Source organism: Leptonychotes weddellii, chromosome 1 (genome assembly GCF_054177405.1).
Source record: "Leptonychotes weddellii isolate Sample4059 chromosome 1, ASM5417740v2, whole genome shotgun sequence".
NCBI lineage: Eukaryota > Metazoa > Chordata > Mammalia > Carnivora > Phocidae > Leptonychotes > Leptonychotes weddellii.
Window position 1 is genome coordinate 151,353,182 of NC_138369.1, and position 23,669 is coordinate 151,376,850.

The window sequence follows — 23,669 nt, forward strand, 5'->3', positions numbered from 1 at the left end:
CAACCAGCAGCCTTGTCTGAAACAACTGAAACCTTACGTGGCTTAGAAACCAAATGGATCTCAAATAACCACAAGAAAATGGATGGATATATAGGTTAGGAGAATTTTATGGTTGTGTTTAAACAAATTTCACTAATTGAACACTGAGTATACAGTAGTCCCCTCCTTATCTAAGAACCCCAGAGGATGCCTGAAACCACAGATAGGACCAAATACTTCATATGTATATACTCTGCTTCTTCCTAGACATACACAGGTATAATAAAGTTTAATTTACACATTAGGCACTGTAAGAGATTAACAAGAATAACTAATAATAAAATAGAACAATTATAATAATATACTATAATAGAAGTTATGTGAATGTGGTCTCTCTCTCTCTCTCAAAAGATCTTATTGTACTATACTCACCCTTCTTGGGAGGACATGAGATGATAAAACACCTACGTGATGAGACCAAGAGAGATGAATGACATTGGCATGGTGATGTAGTGTTAGGTTACTGTTGACTTCTCACAATCTGTCAGAAGGAGGATCATCTGCTTCTGGATGGTGGATAACTAAAAGTGTGGGAAGAGAAACTGGAGAAGGGCAGACTTCTGTAACGGGCATTTGTATGTGCCCCAGAGACAAATGTCTCTTTTCACCTTGGGGCGATCTTTTCTTTTCCGTTTTGTTCCCACTCATCTCTTCTCTGTTCTCATTGAGTGGTGGCCTAGAAACAAAGGATCTTAGTACTAACCGAAGCCAGGAAGAATAACAAAACCATTTGAATGAACAACTGAGCATACTGTATTTGGCCTTAGTAATTCTGTCAGATACTTTTTTTAATTTGCCTCCGGACTCTTCTGGGTTTTGCCTGGAATAAAAGTGTCAGGAACTATATTTAAAACAAAGGGGAGGGGCGCCTGGGTGGCTCAGTTGGTTAAGCGGCTGCCTTTGGCTCAGGTCATGATCCTGGAGTCCTGGGATCGGGTTCCCTGCTCAGTGGGGAGTCTGCTTCTCCTTCTCTCTTTGCCCCTCGCCCCTACTCATGCTCTCTCTCCCTCTCCCTCTCTTTTTCTGTCTCTCAAATAGATAAATAAAAATCTTAAAAAAAAAACACAGGGGAAAAATAATTGTATGGTGCCATGTTTACCATTTGAAAATGATCTTTTCATTTCCTTCTCCTTCCTACCATTATATCATCTGAGAAATGTCAAACCAAATGTGTCAAACCAAAAGTTAATTTCAGTATTTCTTTCATGCTTGATAAATCTAAATTACTTTTCTCACTCTTCAATTCTTTACTATCTATAAATCTTTGTAAATGTGGGGGATTCTTTTTCTTAATCTTTTTTTCTTATACAAAATTGTGAGGTTTTTGATAGACCAGTGTGACAAGATTAGGTCACTAACAAAGTGTAGCCAAATAATACAAATATCTAGCATATGGTTAAGAAGCAAAGAATATATCAAAATGCAAACTCCCTCTTTTCAAGAAATTTTTGACTACTGGCAAAAGTAAAAACTGCAGTGGATTTTTATAAAAGATGTTAGGGGATATAATTAACATCCTCTCCAACCAACTTACATATTTTTCTCTTTTTTTAGTAGTAATTATTAAAGGTGTACATCTTAAACCAGAGTCCATCCAAATAATAATCAAATTTTCATAACAAGATTCTATAGCAGTCAACTCAATAACAATACGAGAGTCATACATGTAATTAAAAGTTTTCTCATAGCCACATTTAAAAAGTAAAGTAAAACAGGTAAAATTAGTTTTGGTAATATATTTTATTTAACCCAATATGTCTAAGATATTACCACTTCAACATGCAATCAGAATTAAAAATTACTAATGAGGTATTTCACATTAGCCATGGTAGTCTTGACATTGCATGTTAATCTTACAAGATTAGGGGGAGAAAATGGTTATAATTTAGAGAAAAAGCATGAATGATTTTTAAGCCATTAAAAAAAAAAACCATTCTCAATAATAAACCAGCATAAGCCCTAAGATAATTGAATTGTAATGGCCCCTTGTTTGGGGTTTGGTTTTTGTTTTTTGTATCAATAAGTCTCAAAAGAAAACTGAAGGTTTTTCTCATCACTAATTACTTACTCTGTGAGTGAGATTTGCAGTTAGTGGTCAAGTTCTCCATTAAAAGAAAATTAAAAATAAAAATAATTGACAACTGTAAGACCAGTTGAATGTTCTCTCTCTTCCTCCCTCCCCCACCCACTCATTCTTGTATTTGTTTCCATCAGAGCAAGACCACATTATTAATCATTTCATTTATTCTTTGGTTTCCTTTTTCATGTGTGTCCCGTAGAATATCAGCTTCATTAGAGGAGGAACCACACGTACCTGCCCTCCTGCCTGACACATGAGAAGCACTCAGTATTTGTTAAAAGAATTTAAAAAGCAAATTAAGGAGAATCAGCTAGGTCGGTATAAAGGCAAAGATCTTTTTTCATTAATAACACACCTAGAATTCTAAATATTACTTATCCTAATGTCTGAATTGAAAAAAAGCAGAGAGTCAATGTATCACAATTTTCAACTTCTATAGCACATTCCTGGATGTTTTTAAAGAACTTCTTCCAAATGTCAAAATTAACAAGATTTAAAGCTTGTCTGGGTCCTAACCCCAGGGTTAGGAAGGATCTGCTAGGGACACCTACATGAGAAGCCTGGACCAAGGAGTAAGGTTCTGAGAGTTGGGATACTTTCACCCAGCTGCCAAAGACAGCTCAGTCAGGGAGAAACCCTGAAACAAGGTCAAAGGGGGAACCAAAGCAAGGCTGAGTGAACATCTGAATACCCATCTGAGAAGACAGGCAAAGGGCACAGTGTCTGGAAGGGTTGGGGGCCTGTTTGCATGTGGCCAGCAGCTCACCAGAGACTAGACCTGCCAGGGCCCTCTGCACAGACACCCAGAAGTCTCTCCTCAGGCCCCAGGGTGACAGGGTAACAGCACCATCATACCAGAAACGAACACCAGTCATACTCAGACCAGATTATGACTTCCAGACCTTAAGGTGGTAACCAAGGTAGAAACGGGGGTATTTACTTTGGAATTCGTGTGCCAAACTTCGGCATAACTGATTCAGATCTATTTTGTTATACTTTCATCACATTCCTCTCTAACCAGCTTTTTTCTTGAGTGTTTTTTTTTTCATTTAAGAAATTTCCTATGTAGTAATTTAGTCAGTTTGTTATAATCCCCACCTGAAATATACAAAAATGTGAAATCACACACAAAAGTCTGCAGGCCTATTTGAAGTTGGAAATATTTCCTGTCAACTCCATGAGAAATTAAAGGAGTAGCTGCTCTAAACAAACTTTTGGGATGATTAGATCTGTTAATAAACTTTAGAGGTTTATGACTCAGAATTAAATTAGTCAGATCAGAAAGTTAAAAGGAAAACAACAAAATTGTTTAAAATGCTGGCATTACCTAAAAAGTTCAGGGAAGCTGAGATAAAAGCATGTTTTAGGGAGTTAACTGGAAATACTTTGGCACAAATGAGGTGGTTTGAGAATCTTTCAGCACCTAGGAGTGACTCTAGCTTGAAAAATACACAATTCTAACAATGAGGGTTATAAATTCTCACTGCCAACAGACAAAGGAGCCTTGAGATACTCAAGAGTCATACACTGCTTACATCTGAAAGGCCAATTTCTTTGGGAAGATTTGTGAATACACATCTGTTCGTTTCTTCTGCACTTCCCAACATACAACCCACTTCATACCAACAGTATTTTCCTCCATACCGACAGCACCATTGCTACCTGGCCAGCAAAAAATACAAATATTAGTATCAACCAGAGTTGATCATAGAAAAGGATCTAGAGTAAAACATTCAACAGACATTTATTCCAAAAACAAAGCTGATAAGATCTTACTCTGTCATCAGTAGGCTACACTGTTATGAGGGATGCCAAAGTAACAAAGAACTGGCCTACCCCTGGGGGCGACTGGGTGGCTCAGACGGTTGGGTGTCTGACTGTTGGTTTCTGCTCGGGTCATGATCTCAGGGTCATGATCTCAAGGTCATGAGATCGAGCCCTGTCAGGCTCTGCACTCAGTGGAGAGTCTGCTTAAGATTCTCTCTCTCCCTCCCTCTCCCTCTGCCCTCCCCACTGCTCCCTCGCTCTCTCAGATAAATAAATAAATCTTTAAAAAAAAAAAAACTGGCCTACCCTTGAGGAACTTATAGTCTAGTTGGGAGAGAGAAAACAGCTACAAGCTAAAACACTCCATTAAAAAAAATTCAATAGTAGTCCCCAGTCTCTATCACATCACTCTGCTTTGTTGTCGCTATGTGAAATTGCTTTGTGTATGTATTGTATCTTTATTTGTTGTTTATGATGTGTCTCTCCCATCATAATGTAAGCTTCATGTGGAGAAGGACACAGTCTGTGCTCACAGCGCCTGGAAACAGAACATTATTTGAATGAGTGTATCAGTAATGAATAAAACAGATCACCTGCTGCTGTATATCATTAAGTACTTGATGAGTGATAAGAACAATAAGAGCTCCAAGCATTTGGCATGAGCGTAGAATGAGATTTTATTGTCAAGGAAGGCTCCATAGAAGAGGGGAAAGCCTTTGAAGATGAATCCGATTTGAAGAAGTGGAGAAGGACCATTGCCAAAGTGAGGTTGGAAGTTAAAAACAGAAACAAGTACTACTGGTAGGAGAGTTATAGGTAAGCTCCTGAATTTCTCCATGTGATAAATGTTCAGTGTTAAAACCTCCCCTTGCTGCATCCCTCTGCTCTTTAAAAATGCCATTCTTTACATCACATATGCTCACAACTCTGTGGCCACCTATGACTCCTGTCCACCCTTCATTACTGCCCTACAGGCAAGGAGTACTCAAGTTCTGAAGAGACTACTCCAGCTATTTCTCATTCATCTCTTTTATTCTTCTCTTACCCTCTCCTCCACTCACACTGCCAACATTCCGACCAAGCCCTCATTAGCACTTATTTGAACTGATCTTCAAAACCCCCAACCTTACTTTCTAAGACCTGATTGTCCCAGCTCTGTCTCTACCTGTGTGACACTGGATAGAGATCACCAATCTATCTAAGCCTTAGTCTTTTCATCTATACAGAGAGGACCTGGGATGGACGAAACCATCTCCATGGTCCCTTCCTATTCTCACACCTTAGAATCTTAGAATCCTTGGATATCTGTCCTCTGCAGACCTAGCACTGTGCTTTGGACAGAAGGAATGCACAAAGCTTATTTAATTTAACATAATTGAGTAGTATTTTTCAGATACTGCTGAAAAATTATTTTAGAATTTCAAATCAAAGACCCTTTAAACATTTCTTTCCTAGGCTTTATTTTACTTTCTCAAATACATTTTCACTCTAAGCACAGGGCTATCTCCATTGTAAGAAAAACATAGTTAATTTTTCATTCTAAGTAAAGTCAAGTTTAAAAAGTTTAAAAATCTAATTTTTTAATTAACATATAATGTATTTGTTTCAGGGGTACAGGTCTGTGATTCATCAGTCTTACACAATTCACAGCACTCACCATAGTACAGACTCTCCCCAGTGTCCATCACCCAGCCACCCCATCCCTCCCACCCCCCTCCACTCCAGCAACCTTCAGTTTGTTTCCTGAGATTAAGAGTCTTTCATTGTTTGTCTCCCTCTCTGGTTTCATCTTGTTTCATTTTTCCCTCGCTTCCCCTATGATCCTCTGTCTTGTTTCTCAAATTCCTCATATCAGTGAGATCATATGATAATTGTCTTTCTCTGATTGACTTATTTCATTTAGCATAGTACCCTCTAGTTCTATCCACATCATTGCTAATGGCAAGATTTCATTTTTTTTTTGATGGCTGCATAATATTCTGCTGTATGTATATACCACATCTTCTTTATCTCTTCATGTGTTGATGGACATCTGGGCTCTTTCCAATGTTTATCGCAGCAATGTTTACAATAGTCAAACTATAAAAATCTAATTTTTAAAAACCTGGTTATTTCTCCATTTTACAGAAAAATCTCTCCCCCGTTCTCTGTTACACACACATACACACACACAGAGTCATACATTCTTACTCATTTTAAGTGTAGATGAAACAATCTAGTCATGATCAATATAGAGTCACGCTTATAATGTGCTGACATTAATGATTGTTGATTAAATAATCAGATGAATAAAAAAGAACATCAGAGCAATGCCTTTTAAATATTAATGTGCACATGAACCATCTTGGGGTGTCACAGCTACAAGCTAAAACACTCCATTAAAAAAAGACAGATTCTCATGCATTTAGTCTGGGCTGAGGCCGCGGATGTCATTTCTAATGAGCTCCCAAGTGGTGTCGATGCTGCTGCTCCAAGAACCAAGGTGCTAGCAACAAGGTGTGAGAACACGAGGAAACTTAGAGGTTATCATATTACACTTCCTCATTTCCACAGGCAAGTTGAGGCCTAGATTGGTGAAAGAGTGTGCCCCACTCCCTACAGCTAGGGCTGGCAGCAGTGAACTGAGCATAGACACACAGAGGCCCAGACCTCCCGCCATGCTGCGGGGGCAGAACGCAGCCATGCACCCTTCTCCAAGCTGACCCACATGGTGTGAGAGGTCACACTCTTGCAAGGGTGGCATGTTTCATATCACCTTCGATGGTGAGAGGAGATAAGCACTCAGATCTCATCTTCTTCACTTACTAACCCACCTCCAAGCCACCAAAGACAGAATCAGGAGGAGTATTCTTAATTCTGCCAGATCAGCTGGGCTGCCTTTTCCCTATTTTTATCAAAACTTTGAGAGAAAATATGACTTTTTAAATTTTATTAAATCAACTGATTGTGAAATCTGAGAGACCCAGACTTAGACACACTGTCACTACCAAGCCACACTGCTGAGGCATCCCTTGAGTTGTGTTGTGTTGTATGTACATGTGCCTGAATACACACACACACACACACACACACACACACACACCCCTACCCCTGGCAGTGTGTGTGCTGGACCACATTTTGTGTACTTGGTTGGAGGCTCCATGTTTGCAGACATGTAGGTTGTCTGACTTACGCTTAGAAAGTTCTAGTAGTTTCCCATGCATAGGCCTCCCCACCCTTCTCGCCCTAGATTCGTGATTTTGCATCAGGTTCCTAAGTTCAAAAAAGAACTTTATTATACAAAGAAAGGTAAAATAAGGGGAATATTCAGACAATAGTATAAGTTTCTTTTCCTCTGGACCAGGGGATGTGCTCACTGGAGAGCATCGAAAACCATAGCAAAGGATCTGGGAAACAGAGCACTCATTTTCTAGTCTAGTAAGCAAAATATCAGCCTTGAATTCGTTTGGTTTCAATTTATTTTTCACAAAACACATACATAGTGAAAGATCTTGTGCTTCTGTTTTCCTTTCTGCTTGCAAAGTTCACTCCATTTAAAACATGAGAAAAATAGGGTGCTGACCAAAGGTAAACATACATGATATGGGTGAACACAGTACAAACTCTCCCTTAGAAATCTTTCCCCCTAGACTTCATATATAAGATTTTCCCTAATGGGGAAAGAGAAGCATGTCCTCTAGCAGTAGTGATTCAGTGTCTGTAGGATACAACATATACCTGAGAGGATCCTTATTCTCCTTAACTTTTGGGAACCCCACCCTGGGTAGTACAGAAAAGAAAATTAGATACTCTAAGGAATCAGTTTCACTAAGTGAGACATATCATCCTCCTAATTTTGTCCTCTTGAAAGTAAAAGTTTAATGATTATTCTTGAATTATCAGACTCCTTCTCAGACTGGTTCTGAATCCCATGGCACTGTAACCTATGGCATTTATGAAAACTTATAGCCACTCTCTTTTCCCTGGGGGAAAAGAGCTTCCCAGGGGGGCACCTGGGGAGCTCAGTCAGTTAAGGTGTTCGACTCTTGGTTTCAGCTCAGGTCTGATCTTGGGGTGGTAAGATGGAACCCTGCTTCAGCCTCTGCACTCAGCCTAGAGTCTGCTTGAGTTTCTCTCTCCCTCTCCCTCTGCCCCTACCCTCCACTCATGTGCTCTCTCTCTCTCTCAAATACATAAATCTTAAAAAAAAAAAAAAAGCTCAGCTATCAACTTGTACTTAATTACGGAACTGTAAAAATCATTAATTTTAGTTCTGGAAGATCATTAGCCATCATATCCCATATATGTGTGACTGAGGCCCTTAGCAGTGAAAAAGTAATATTTCTTAATTAGAGGCAGGGCCAGAACTTCTAACTCAGAATCCCATGCTGTTTTCCCTATATCAAGTTTACATGAAAGAATGATAGTGTTAACTGGAGAGCATTTTGGTGTTATTGGAGTCCATTATTGTCCTCTGCCCTCTCATACTTGTTATTTAGAAGGGGTAAGCTTGTAAGTGAAGAATGAGGTGATCAAGACCACTAACTATGCATGGGCCAAGAAGTCTCCCCAATAATGTCACTTAAAGTACAGTGGGAATATTTCCCTCTCTGCCTCCCCAATTCTAACACACTCCAACATCTTCCACCATTAGGGATTCTGAGCATCAGGATATGTATCACTCTGTCCCTACTGTCCTATATTAAAATACAAACATTCTGAAAGAGATGATATTTTAAATCACTAATAGCTAACTTTGAATTTGTTTATAAGGCAAATTTTCTCCAGGATGGGAGAACTAAGCTTTGATCTAAGTGACAGAAAGCTCAGAAAAGAAAGAAAAGTTCAGAAAGGAGAGATGAAGTGTGCCAAATTTAATCTGCTTCACACTTGCATAAGCCAGGCTTTGATCATATTAAACATTATTAAGGAGGGCACATGTTGTGATGAGCAGTGGGTGTTATACGTAACTAATGAACCATTGAACACTACATCAAAAACTAATGATGTACGACTATACAGCGGCTAACTGAACATAATAAAAAATACACATATATTAAAAAAAACATTGTTGACATGTCATAATATACAAGGCACAAAATCCACATAGATTCTAGTTGCCTCTAGTAACTGTAGCTAAGGACTGACTAGTGCCCAAAGAGAATGTAAAGATCAGTAGTCATTTCCAAATAATCAAGAATTTTTTGGCAACTAACATTCCAGAGAAAATCCAGGGGAGATTGCAATTCATGTGAGATAATAATAAAGATGATGATGACAATGAAGACAACAGATACCATCAGGTATGGCAGGTACTATCTTGAGTGTATTCATTCATTCATTCATTCATTCATCAAATGCTCATTCAGTACTACTTTCTATGTGTAAGGCATTGTTATGGAGACTGGGGATTCCGTGGCAAAAGAAAAAGAAAGCTCTCCCCTTGATGAAGCTTGCATTCTAATGGGGAAGCAGATAATAAGCAAACAAGTAGATGCATAACATGTCAGATGGTATAAAGTGCTATGGAGAAAGGAAAGGATACAAGTGGTGTCAGGTGGAATTGCTTTATCTTTTTTTTTAATTAATTGATTTGTTGGATAGCTATGGGAAAGGAACAAACAATGGGAAAGTATCCCAAGATTCCTAAATTTGGTTAGGTGCTTTTTTTTGGCTTTATTATTTAAAAAAAATTATTCCATTTATTTTATTATGTTAATCACCATACAATACATCATTAGTTTTTTATGTAGTGATCCACGCTTCATTGTTTTCATATAACACCCAGTACTCCATGCAGTACGTGCTCCTTAATACCCATCACCAGGCTAACCCATCCCCCCACCCCCCTCCCCTCTAACACCCTCAGTTTGTTTCTCAGAGTCCATAGTCTCTCATGGTTCATCTCTCCCTCTGATCTCCCACTCCTTCATTTTTCTCTTCCTTCTCCTAATGTCCTCCATGCTATTCCTTATGTTCCACAAATAAGTGAAACCATATGATAATTGACTTTCTCTGCTTGACTTATTTCACTTAGCATAATCTCCTCCAGTCCCATCCATGTTGAAGTAAAAGTTGGGTATTCATCCTTTCTGATTGCCGAGTTATATTCCATTGTATATGTGGACCACATCTTCTTTATCCATTCATCTGTTGAAGGGCATCTCGGCTCTTCCCACAGTTTGGCTATTGTGGACATTGCTGCTATGAACATTGGGGTGCATATGCCCTTCTTTTCACTACATCTGTGTCCTTGGGGTAAATACCCAGGAGTGAAATTGCTGGGTCATAGGGTAGCTCTATTTTTAATTATTTGAGGCACCTCCACACTGTTTTCCAAAATGGCTGTACCAACTTGCATTCCCACCAACAGTGTAAGAGGGTTCCCCTTTCTCTACAACCTCTCTAACTTTTGTTGTTTCTTGCCCTGTCAATTTTTGGCATTCTAACTGGTGTAAGGTGGCATCTCAGTAGGGTTTTGATTTGAATTTCCCTGATGGATAATGATGATGAACACTTTTTCATGTGTCTGTTAGCCATTTATATGTCTTCTTTGGAGAAGTGTCTTTTCATGTTTTCTGCCCATTTTTTGACTTGATTATTTGTTTTTTGGGTGTTGAGTTTGAGAAGTTCTTTATAGATCTTGGATACCAGCCCTTTATCTGTAGTGTCATTTGCAAATATCTTCTCCCATTCTGTGGGTTGCCTCTTTGTTTTGTTGACTGTTTCCTTTGCTCTGCAGAAGCTTTTTATCTTGATGAAGTCACCAAAGTTCATTTTTGCTTCTGTTTCATTAGCCTTTGAAGATGAATCTTGAAAGAAGTTGCCTATGTCAAAGAGGTTACTGCCTATGTTCTCCTCTAGGATTTTGATGGATTCCTGTCTCACATTGAGGTCTTTCATCCATTTTAAGTTTATCTTTGTGTATGGTGTTAGAGAATGGTTGAATTTCATTCTTCTGTATATAGCTGTCCAATTTTCCCAGCATCATTTATTGAAGAGACTGTCTTTTTCCCATTGCATATTTTTTCCTGCTTTGTCGAAGATTATTTGACCATAGAGTTGAGGGTCCATATCTGGGCTCTTTATTCTGTTCCATTGGTCTATATGTCTGTTTTTGTGCCAGTACCATGCTGTCTTGGTGATCACTGCTTTGTAATATAGCTTGAAATCAGACAACGTGATGCCCCCAGCTTTGTTTTTCTTTTTCAACATTTCCTTGGCGATTCAGGGTCTTTTCTGATTCCATACAAATTTTTGGAATGTTTGTTCCAGCACTTTGAAAAATGACACTGAATTTTGATCGGGATTGCACTGAAGGTATAGATTCCTCTGGGTAATATAGACATTTTAACAATGTTTATTCTTCCAATCCGTGAGCATGGACTGTTTTTCCATCTTTCTGTGTCTTCTTCAATTTCTTTCATGAGCGTTTTGTAGTTCCTAGAGTATAGATCCTTTACCTCTTTGGTTAGGTTTATTCCAAGGTAGCTTATGGTTTTTGGTGCTATTGTAAATGGAATTGTTTCCCTAATTTCTCTTTCTACAGTTGCATTGTTAGTGTATAAGAAAGCAGCTGATTTCTGTGCATTGATTTGTATCCTGCCACATTACTGAATTACTGTATGAGTTCTAGTAATTTGGGGGTGGAGTCTTTTGGATGGGATACTGCAAAGGCCATCCTAAGGGGGAAATACATAGCCATCCAAGCCTCAATCAAAAAAATAGAAAAATCCCAAATTCAGCAACTAACTTTACACCTTAAAGAACCAGAGAAAAAGCAACAAACAATGCCTAAGCTATGCATTAGAAAAGAAATAATTAAGATTAGAGCAGAGACCAATGATTTAGAAACCAGAAACACAGTAGATCAGATCAACGAAACTAGAAGCTGGTTCTTTGAAAGAATTAATAAGATCAATAAACCACTGACCAGACTTATCCAAAAGAAAATAGAAAGTACCCAAATTAATAAAATTATGACTGAAAGGGGAGAGATCATGACTAACACCAAGGAAATAGAAACAATTATTAGAAATTATTATCAACAACTATATGCCAATAAATTGAGCAACCTGGATGAAATGGAGGCTTTCCTGGAAACCTATAAACTCCCAAGACTGAAACAGGAAGAAATTGATAACCTGAATAGGCCAATGACCAGTAACAGAATTGAAGCAGTGATCAAAAACCTCCCAAAAAACAGGAGTCCAGGGCCTGATGGATTCCCTGGGGAATTCTACCAACATTCAGAGAAATAATACCTATTCTCCTGAAGCTGTTTCAAAAAATAGAAACAGAAGGAAAGCTTTCAGACTCATTCTGTGAGGCGAGCATTACCTTAATCCCCAAACCAGCAAAGACCCCATCAAAAAGGAGAATTTCAGACTGATATCCCTGATGAATATAGATTCCAAAATCCTCAACAAAATCCTAGCTAATAGGATCCAACAATACATTAAAAGGATCATCCACCATGACCAAGTGAGATTTATCCCCGGGATGCAAGTGTGGTTCAACATTTGCAAATCAATCAATGTGATAGGATACATCAATAAGAGGAGAGAGAAGAACCATATGGTCCTCTCAATTCATGCAGAAAAAGCATTTGACAAAATACAGCATCCTTTTCTGATTAAAACTCTTCAGAGTATAGGGATAGAGGAAACATTCCTCAAGCTCATAAAATCCATCTATGAAAAACCCACAGCAAATATCATCCTCAATGGGGAAAAGCTGAGAGCCTTTCTCTTAAGATCAGGAACACGACAAGGATGCCCACTCTCGCCACTATTGTTCAACATAGTACTAGAAGTCCTAGCAACAGCAATCGGAAAACAAAAAGAAATAAAACGTATTCAAACTGGCAAAGAAGTCAAACTCTCTCTCTTTGCAGGTGACATGATACTTTATGTGGAAAATCCATTTGTTTAAACTAAAAAAAAAAATCACCCACTTCTCCCACCCCCATCTCTTACAAACCACAATCTGTTCTCTGTATATTTGAGCTTGGTTTTTGGATTCTACATGTAAGAGAGATCATATGGTATTTGTCTTTCTCTGATTTATTTCACTTACTATAATGCCCTCAAGGTCCAATTGTGTTGTTGCAAATGGCAAGATTTCATTCTTTTTTATGACTGAAATATATATGTATATATATATTATATATATATACACACACATACATACACACATACATATATACATATACATATATACATATACATATATATATTTATATGTGTACATAAAGGTATGTACATATATAGATATATATGACATATATATACACATATATATTTATTATTATCTTCTTCAATTTCTTTCATTAACATCAAGTAGTTTTCAATATATAGATCTTTCATTCACATCCTTGGCCAAATTTATTCCTAGGTCTTTTATTCTTTTTGATGCAGTTGTAAATGGAATGGCTTTCTCGATTTCTTTTTCTGATAGTTTGTTATTAATGTAAAAAAACACGATAAATTTTTGTGTATTGACCTTGTATTTTGCAACTTACCAAATGCATTTATTTATTTTTTAAAGATTTTATTTATTTATTTGACAGAGAGAGAGAGTACAAGCAGGGGGAGAGGCAGGCAGAGGGGGAGGGAGAAGCAGACTCCCCGTGGAGCAGGGAACCCAATGCAGGACTCAATCCCAGGACCCTAGGATTACTACCTAAGCCAAAGGCAGACACTTAACTGACTGAGCCACCCAGGCACCCCACCAAATTCATTTATTAGTTTTAGCAGTTTTTTAATGGAGTCTTTAGGGGTTTCTATATAAAAATATCATGTCATCTGTAAATAGTGACAGTTTTACATCTTCCTTTCCAATTTAGATGCCTTTTATTTCTTTTTCTTGCTTATTTACTCAGGCTGTGTTGAATAAAAGTGATGAGAGTGGACATCCTTGTCTTGTTCCTAATTTTAGAGGAAAAGCTTTCAGCTTTTTACCATTGAATATTATGTTACCTCTAGGCTTGTCAGATATGACCTTTATTCTGTTGAGGCACATTCCCTCTATACCCTCTTTGTTGAGAGTTTTTATCATAAATGAAAATGGAATATTGTTAAAAGTTTTTCTGCATCTATTGAGATAATCACATGATTTTTATCCTTCATTCTGTTACTATGGTATAACACATTGACCATGGTATATAATCCTTTTAATGTATTGGTGAATTTGGGTTGCTAATATTTTGCTGAGGAATTTGTGACATTCATCAGAGATATTGGCCTGTAATTTCTGTGTGTGTTGGGGGGGGTGTTGTCTATATCTGATTTTGGTAACAGGAAATTGCTAGCTTCATAAAATGTGTTTGGAAGATTCGCCACCCACCTACCCCTCTGCCCTGTTCTATTTTTTGGAAGACGTTGAAAAGGATTGGTATTAATTCTTTGAATGTTTGGTAGAACTCACTTTTGAAGTTGTCTGGTCCTGGAGTTTTGTTAATTGGGAGATTTTTGATTACTGACTCAATCTCCCTGCTAATAATTGATCTGTTCAGATTCTCTATTTCATCATGATTTAGTCTTGGTAGGTTGTATGTTTATAGAAATTTATCCATTTTTTCTAGGTCGTCCAATTCATTGGCATATAAATGTTTATAGTAGTCTCATGATCCTTTGTACTTTTGTGATATCAGTTGTAACATCTCCCCTCTTATTTCTGATTTTACTTAAGTGCTCTATTTTTCTTGGTGAGGCTAGCTAAAGGTTTGTCAATTTTGTTTATCCTTTTGAAGAAACAGCTCTTAGTTTTATTGATATTTTCTATTGTCTTTTTAGAATTTATTTCATTTAGGGCGCCTGGGTGGCTCAGTTTGTTAAGCGACTGCCTTCGGCTCAGGTCATGATCCTGGAGTCCCGGGATCGAGTCCCGCATCGGGCTCCCTACTCGGCAGGGAGTCTGCTTCTCCCTCTGACCCTCCTCCCTCTCATGCTCTCTGTCTCTCATTCTCTCTCTCTCAAATAAATAAATAAATCTTTGAAAAAAAAAAAAGAATTTATTTCATTTATTTCTACTCTCATCTTTCTTTCCTTCCTTTCAACTTTGGGCTTTGTTCTTTTTTTAGTTCCAAGAGGTGTAAAGTTTGGTGGTTTATTTGAGACTTTTCTTATTTCTTTAGGTAGGCATTTAGCATTATGAACTTCCCTCTTAAAACTACTTTAGTTACATCACATAAATTTTGGTATGATACATTTCCATTTTCGTTTGTTTCAAGGTATTTTCTGATTTTGCTTTTGATTTCTTCTTTGACCCACTGGCTGTTCTTAGCATGTTGTTTAATATCCACATATTTGTGAACTCTCTATAGTTTTCTTCATGTAATTAATTTCTAGTTTCATACCATTGTGGTTGGAAAAGATGCTTAGTATGATTTCAGTCCTCTTAAATCTATTAAGACCTGTTTTGTGGCTAACATATGATCTATCTTGGAAAATGTTCCATGTGCATTTGAGAACATATGTATTCTGTTGCTTTGGGATGGAACGTTCTGTAAATATATGTTAAGTCCATCTCGTCTAACATGTCATTTAAGGCTGATATTTCCTTATCAATTTTCTGCTTGGATGACCTATCCATTGGTAGTGGAATACTGAAGTCCCCTATTAATATTGTATTGCTGGGCATTTCTCCCTTTCAGGTCTGTTAATATATTTTTTATGTATTTAGGTGGTCCTACATTAGGTGCATAAATATTTACAAATGTTATATCCTCTTGTTGGATTGACCCCTTTATTGTTATGTGACATCCTTCTTTGTCTATTACATAGTCTTTGTTTTAAAGTCTATTTTGTCTGACATAAATATATTTGGTTTCATTTGCATGGAATATCTTTTTCCACCCCCTCACTTTCAGTCTGTACATGTCCTTACACCTAAAGTGTGTTTCTTCTAGGCAGCATATAGATGGGTCTTGTTTTTTAGTCCATTTACATTTAAAGTAGTTATTGATAGGTATGTGCTTACTGCCATTTTGTTCATTGTTTTCTGGCTGTTTTTGTAGTTCCTCTGTTCCTTTCTTCTTCTTTTGCTCTCTTCCTTTGTGGTTTAATAATTTGTATTCTTTTCTCTTTCTCTTTTGTGTATTTCCTACAGGTTTTCACTTTGTGATTACCATGAGACTTATATATAACAACTTATATTTATAATAATCTATTTTAAGTTGATAACAACTTAAGTTCGATCCCACTCTATGGCCTAACATTTTCACTCTCCCCACCTTATTTTTTATGTTTATGTTGTTATATTTACATCTTTTTGTCTTGTGCATTCCTTAACTAATTATTGTAGTCATATTATTTTTACTATTTTTGTCTTTTAACTTTCATACTAGCTTCAGAAGTAATTGATTCACCATCTTTACTATATTTTTTATTTTTCCAGTGAGATTTACTCTTTCATATGTGTTCTTGCTACTAATTAGTACTCTTTCCCATCAGATTATTTCTCATAAGGCTAGTTTAGTGGTGATAGTTTTTGTTTGTCTGGAAAACTCTATCTCTCCTGCAATTCTGAATGTTAACTTTGCCAGGTAGAATATTGTCGGTTGGAAATTTTGTCTTTCAGTGCTTAGACTATATTGTACCACTCCCTTCTGGCCTGCAAAGTTTTTGCTAAAAAAAAAAAAAAAAGAAAGTGCTGATCATCTTATGGGAGTTCACTGGTATGTAACAAGTTGTTTTCCTGTTGCTGCTTTTAAGTTTCTCTCCTTGTCTTTAACTTTTGACATTTGAATTATAATGTGTCTTGGTGTTGGTCTCTTTAGATTCATCTTATTTGGTTGGAACTCTATGGGATTCCTGAATCTGGATGTCTGTTTCCTTCACCAAGTTAGACAGTTTCAACTATTTTCTTTTTTCAAATAAGATTTCTGCCCCTCTCTCCCTTTTCTGGGAGTCCTATAATGCAAATGTTAGTCTGTTTGATGTTGTCACATAACTCCCTTAATCTATCTTCATTTTTCTTTTCTTTTTTCTTTTTTCTTTTTGCTGCTCTGATAAGTTCCACTGCCCTGTCTTTAAATTTACTAATTCTTTCTTTTTCTTCATCGAGGCTGTTGTTGAACCCCTGTAGTGTATTTTTTCAGTTCAGTTATTGTGCTCTTCTGCTCCATAATTTCCGTTTGGTAACTTCTTGTGTCTTCCAACTCTTTGTTGAAGTTCTCACCATATTCATCCATTCTTCTCCCTAATTATGTGATCATCTTTGTGACCATAGTTTAAACTCTTTATCAGATAAATTACTTATCTCTATTTCATTAAGGTCTTTTCTGAAGTTTTATCTTGTTATTTCATTTGGAACATATTCCTCATTTCTTCATTGTGCTTAATGCTCTGTTGTAGTTTTAACACAGAAGATGAAACAACCACCTCTCCCAGTCTTGAAGGAGTGACCTCATATAGGAGAACCTTTTGTTCAGCCTTACCCCAGCTGTTCATCATATCTTAAACCTTTGTGCTTATTTAAGTGGCCTAATACATTTTTAATAGTTCCTAGTAGTTGAGAATGTGCCAAGCATCCCAGAGGAGAGGGTCTTAACACCTAGGTTAAGGCTGACTGGAAGCCAGACTTACAGGGAGCAGCTTTAAAGTATGCAAATATATATGTCCTGAGAGGCCACAGCATAAGCCCTGCTGGCCACCAGAGACAGGCAATCTTGAGGTGCTCCCTGGGTAACAATCACAAATATTGGGGCTCCAGATGGGTGTATAAGCTTCTTTCTGGAAGATTCTGAAGAGTTAGAACAAAGCAGAGGGCGAGCACCAAGATGGCATCCATAGCCTACACTCCTTGAAAGTAGTTCCATTAAATGTATGCCAAATCTGAAGCTTGGCCCTCAGTCCAAAGCCCCAGGACAAGCAAAGTCACCTCCTTCACAGAAAGACTGGAAGGTGTGCCTCAGTCCACTATCTGTGAAGTGCCCTGGAAGTGGTAGCCTGCCAAGAACTGTCTTGCCACAGTCTTTTGGGGCCCAGGAACACAAGCTCTTCTGGCCACCAGAGCCAGGTGATCAAGAAGCATTCCCTAGGTATCAGCAGCAAGAAGCAAACACCAGATGTATGGAAGGCTCCCCGCAGGAGACATTGGCACTCTGGAGCATGGCAGATATCACTCATCCTCTGAGGTCTCCAGAAAGGACTGCAGTCAGCCCCTCATGTGTGTGTTTAATCAGAAATCTGCCCCTCAGGTCACAGTCATGATGATTATCAAATAGACCTCCTTCACAGAAAGAGTCAGCTCCCAGGTCTGTTGCTTCTTGCTGTGTCCTGGAAGGGTGCTAGCTGTTTAAGAACTCTCTCTCCATTGGTTATGGTCCTGTGGGACCCATGAATGTAAGCCCCACTAGCCACCAGAGCCAGGCGATATAGAGGTAACATAAAACTCAGCGTACCAGACAGGAGTATGAGCTTTCTGGGTGACACCAATTATTACAGTCCCACGTGACCAGGAACACAAGCTCCCCTGGCCTCCAGAGCCAGGCAACCAGGAGGCATCCTCTGGGCAGCAACTGCAGAACTCAGTGTACCACACACATGTAAGGTTCTCTTCCAGGAGATACTGGTGCTTTGGAGTGTGGCAAAAGGGCAATGAAAAAATGGTGCCCACCAACCAGTCTCTGTCTCTGGAGAATACTCCAGCAGGCTCCTAGATATATGGTTAAGTTAGATGGCTGCCTGTCAGGCCAAGGTTTTACTATAAGCAGGTGAGCCTCCTTCACTTTACCCTTTATCAAGTCCCACGTCGGGCTCCTTGCTCAGCAGGGAGTCTGCTTCTCCCTCTGCCTGCCGATCCCCCTGCTTGTGCATGCTCTCTCTCTCTGACAAATAAATAAATAAAATCTTTTTTAAAAAAAGAGTATACTTATTGTGATGAGAACTGATTAATGTATAGAATTATTAAATCACTATATTGTACACCTGAAACTAATATAACACTATATGTTAATTATACTGGAATTAAATAAAAATAAAATAAATTAGATGTTTTGGGGACTCATCTGTCAAATGCATGTCTTAAAAGTTGAGGTGCCCAATGTGAGGTTTAAACACTTTACTCCTCAGGGAGAAGTTCCAGGTTTTAAGTTCCCTCCAGTTGTAGGTGACTATGGTGGGGGTAGGGTTTATGATGAGATTGTTTCTCAACCTCTTTGACCTTCTTTGATGGTTTTCTTCTCATTTGCCCAAGGCGTAATTATCACTCAGTCTGCTTTAAGTTTTTTAAGAGAAAATTATTCCATATGTAGCTGTAGACTCAGTGTGCCTGGAGGAGATGAGTTCAGAAACCAGAACCTGAAGTTGCTTTTTTATAGACATTGTCAAGGAAGGCCTCATTGTAAAGGTCACATTGAAGCAAAGATCTAAAGGAAACAAAGGAGAGAGCTATGAATATTTCCAGGGAAGAGTGTTTCAAGCAGAGGGAATAGCAAGGGCAAATGCCCTGAATGGGGTGGGGGTATGCTTGGTGTGGGTTTTTTTTTTATGCTATGTTAATCACCACACATTACCTCATTAGTTTTTCACTTGGTGTGTTTGAAGAACAGCAAGAAAGCCAGAGAAACTAGAGTTTCATAAGCAAAGGGAAGAATGGTAGAAGCTGAAGCCAGAAAGGTCCAAGCAGATCCTTATAAACCATCATCAGGACTCTGGCTTTCACCCTAACAGACATGGGGATTCTGTGGGAGTGTTGAGTAGAAGAGTGATTGGATCTGACTCACGCTTTAAAAGAATCACTCTGGATGCTTTGTTTAGATTAGACTTTAAAGATCCAAGGACAGATGCTTGTATTAGCTCACAAAGTATCATCAGTTATGAGATTTGTGCTACTTCCTATTTTGCACATGACAAAACTGAGAAAAGACACGCAGATTGTAACTAGCAGGACCAGAATAACAGCCCAGGCAACCGGACTCCAAAGGTCATGTGTTTAATCTCTACACTCTACCACTTCTCAAGACAGACGTGAAAGGCTGAGGCAAAGAAAATTTATGCAAATGTCATTGGATGGAGACCGGTAGGGGTAGTCCTAACTGAGGAGAGAAGCATCGTTTTGCTTCATTCCACTTCCATTATCTCATGGACTGTATTGCACTTTGTAGACAGTGAGTCCGAAAGACGTGCCTGGGTCAAATTGTTTTTTTTTTTTTTAAGTCTATTACAAATCCAGAATATAGGAGTTACTGGCAGAACCTAATAATAACTTTGTAGCAGGTACCTAACCTGTCAACTGCAAGAGTGGAAGGGGACTTTGTCCATTTCCTGCCTGCACCTGTGCAGAGTTAAAAGAAACATGGACAGGACTGAGATTTCTTTTGAATCATCACTGTCGATATTACTCATAAGGGATTCTCAGCCGTCATTCCCAGATAACTCAGATTTCTCCAGTTATTTAAAACTTGTAAAGAAATTCTTCACAAAATTTGTATTATAATCCTGTCAAATCTCCTGTACAATTCCTTTAAAGGTTAGACACCTGTCAAAAGTTTGAAAATTATCATCATTAAATCTTTTTACCACCACCTTTGAACACAAGGAAACATAACTAAATTAGCTCCTTCTGTGATGTGCCAGGGTTTTAGATCTCTCAAAATTAGAATTCATAGTATTAGTAAAAAGCCATCTTTTTTACATAAATAATTATGTAAAGTTTATCTAAATCATTAGGTTAAAATGTGGTGACATATACATAAATAATTATGTAATAAAGATTATACTTCAAGCATGGTGTTTTCTTCTCATTCCTTTTTTAGAGATTGCCAAGTCAATTAAATGAATTCCACCAGACAACCAAAACCCAATTCAGCTCCACGAGAATCTACTGAGTGCCTTAAGACTTTGAAGGGGAAGGTAAAGAAGTACTACACATAGGGTTTTCCTACACTCAAGGAACTTACAACCTGGTCACAGGACAAAGTGTATATATCTTACATCAAAAATAAGGAGCGGTGCCTGGGCGGCTCCGTTGGTTAAGCATCCAGCTCTTGGTTTCCACTCAGGTTATGATCAAAGGGTAGTGAGACGCAGCACCGCATAAGGCTCCGTGCTCAGCAGGGTGTCTGCTTAAGATTCTCTCTCTCCCTCTTCCCCTCCACCCACTTGCATGTGCACGTGTGCTCTCTCTCTCTAACAAAAAAAAAAAAAGAGGGAGAGAGGAAAAAATGCAAAGAGAGTAGTTAATAACAGTCCTGAACATGTAGCACAGCTGCCCCTGTTCCTCAGAGCAGCCCTGGACTCAGCTTCCAGGCACTGTGCCCTGCCTCAGCATTCACTCCCTCCTGCATCTCTGTCCGCACCCTCCAGACTATGAACCATCTGGGCCATTTCATGTTATATCATTACACTTCTGCGCTACCCTTCTGAATCTTGAAAATTGCATACATACACCTCTAGGAGTGTGAAAGGACTTTCTTCCTCTCACCGTCAGAGGGCCCCTCCACTGACAGAGCGGGAGTTTTGATTGATTTGAGAGAAGAAAGACTGAGCCAGGCACTTTTGAACATGGGTACCATGAGTAGGTATCCGGGACAGTCTGAGGCCAGGTATGGTGGAGGCAGCTTAGAACAGCAAGAAGGTCGGTACTAGATGTTGGGAGTTTGGGGAAGAAGATAAAAGGGGAAAGAGTTGCCCAGCAAGGCATGTAGGTGGGTGTTCTTTCAGATTTGACAGGCTGGACCCTCTACCTAGGAAACAGGTGACAACATTATGTGTTATTCTGTTCCTGGCCCCACAAAACAAGCTAATGGTAGAGTTATTTGATTCCCCAACCCGGTTTCCCATTATAATCCTCAGGTGGTTCTAATGTACTGACTCTGTGAGAGTTTATTTATTCATTTAACAAATTTATGGAGCCTCTATTGTGAATTAAGTGTGCCTCTGAGAACCAGATTGGAATGCAACCTCCATCATTTCTATAGGCAATCTATGTTCTGAGTTCCTGACCACTGATTTATACCACTGGGAAGTCTTCTCAGTAGTAAATAGAGGGGTCCTTATATTCTTTCTCTATTAGAATTATCATGCTGCCTTCTCCTTAATTTAAGGACAGCATGAAAGTCCAGAAGAAGGGTACACACCACTTGATTTTATTTATTTCTCTCCCTTTGTATTTGAATTATTTGCATGCTGGGAAAAGCTCATGTGACGGCATTTTTTAAAGGCCCTGAGAGAGATCTATCACAGTAGTGGTTGAGAAAACTATAATACAAGGCAGATCATTTGATTTACATAATAATCTGCACATAAAGAACATGGTTTATGTTTTAAAAATTGAAAGAAGTTAAAAGTTCACTTTTTTTTTAAGAAGTAGGGGGACTTCATTCTGATTTGCGGGTGAATAAACTCCTGCCCCCAGGTATAATCTTTTTACGGGCATAATGAACAAAGTAAAAGATGAATAATTTTTTATTTATTCAATTCACCCAATTTTAACATCTTTCCAGCATAGAGCAAACATTATGATAAATAATAATACCTGTTTTAAAATGTCAGTATATTTTTTTCATAGCACACATTATATTTTTCTCTTTCTATGTTTTTATAAACACGTTAGGCACTTTAGGAAAAAGTCCAAATTGTATGGTTCTTAATCATAACCACAGTGAACTGAGCGAGAGGTAAGTAAATTACTGTTAGGACAGGAAAATCTGTAGGCTGTGTATATACCTCAGAAGAGCAAAGGGCAACCTAGTCTTGTCCTCTCTATAACCCCCCAAAAACCACACACATTTGTGCTCGCAATTGCCCTCCTTAGTACTGGAAAAACAGTGACAGCGTGAACTTTGACAGAAACATCAGAAAAGATGTTAATCTCCAGTTCAGGTCTTCTATTTTCCTAACATAATCTTATTTGAAAGAGCAAGGAAATTTTTCTCAGTGAAAACCAGCTTTGTTTCCAGAGTCGTTTTCTTCTCTTTTTTTCTTTTTTCTCCTTAGTTAGAACCCAGCTAAGGAGAGTGGGAAGTTCACCTAAATGTGCGTATTTTCATGTCATTTCTAAATAATAAACTCAGACCTGACCTTTACACCTCTGCACTGGTAGATTTAGTAACTACTTAAGAGAGGTATATAAACTTGGCTGTTCATTAGTAATATCTGGGTTTTCTTGGAATCATTGCAAAAAGGACATTCTCATATAAAGTGCCAAGGAAGAGAGCTAAATTTATGGTGCCAGGATCCGCACCAATCTCATTGAATGACCGACACTTTGGATTGATTTATATAATATGTGTTTTTTACATGTCTCACTTTCCCTGTTCCTTGGGTCAGCTTTTAATGATTGCAGACAATGCAGTAAGATCAAATAGGTTAAAGATAAGTGAAGAAGAGGAGTCAAAGAGGAACTAGAGGTAGAAAAGTAAAATGGAGTATGGAGAAAGAAGGTACTCCAAACGTGCATCATGACAGGCTCTAGCTGTGAGGGGCAGGATACGCATTGGGCCTGGATCTTCCTGGCAGGCCATGTGCAAAGGGAAACATGATGGATTATAAAAATTCAAACACACACCCACACACGAAATTAACCCTCTAGTCACACCATTGCTGACACCAAGGGGTAGAGCTGTGCTGGTTTGAGGAGAAGGATTATAATGCAGCAGTCTGGGCAGAATAACCAGGCCCTCAAGCCCTAAGATGGCATCAGGTGCCAGCTCAATTTCACATCCAATGGAAGAGCACCTTTCTCTTCATATTCCTGGTGAAACCAAAAGTCTTCAGAACCTCAGTGAGCTGAACATTATCCTCCTTCTTTATCCTGTAATGAACCATCATTTTGTAGGAAGGGCAGGTGAATAGCT

General features: G+C 38.4%; 1 long non-coding RNA gene across 1 annotated transcript; it reads left to right on the top strand.

Annotated features, from left to right (window-relative positions):
• Positions 1-5,844: 5,844 nt before the first annotated feature.
• Positions 5,845-9,029, top strand: LOC145716119 (uncharacterized). The gene is made up of 2 exons (XR_014138527.1): positions 5,845-7,379; positions 7,769-9,029. It is a non-coding gene; the product is annotated as an uncharacterized LOC145716119 (long non-coding RNA).
• Positions 9,030-23,669: the final 14,640 nt, after the last annotated feature.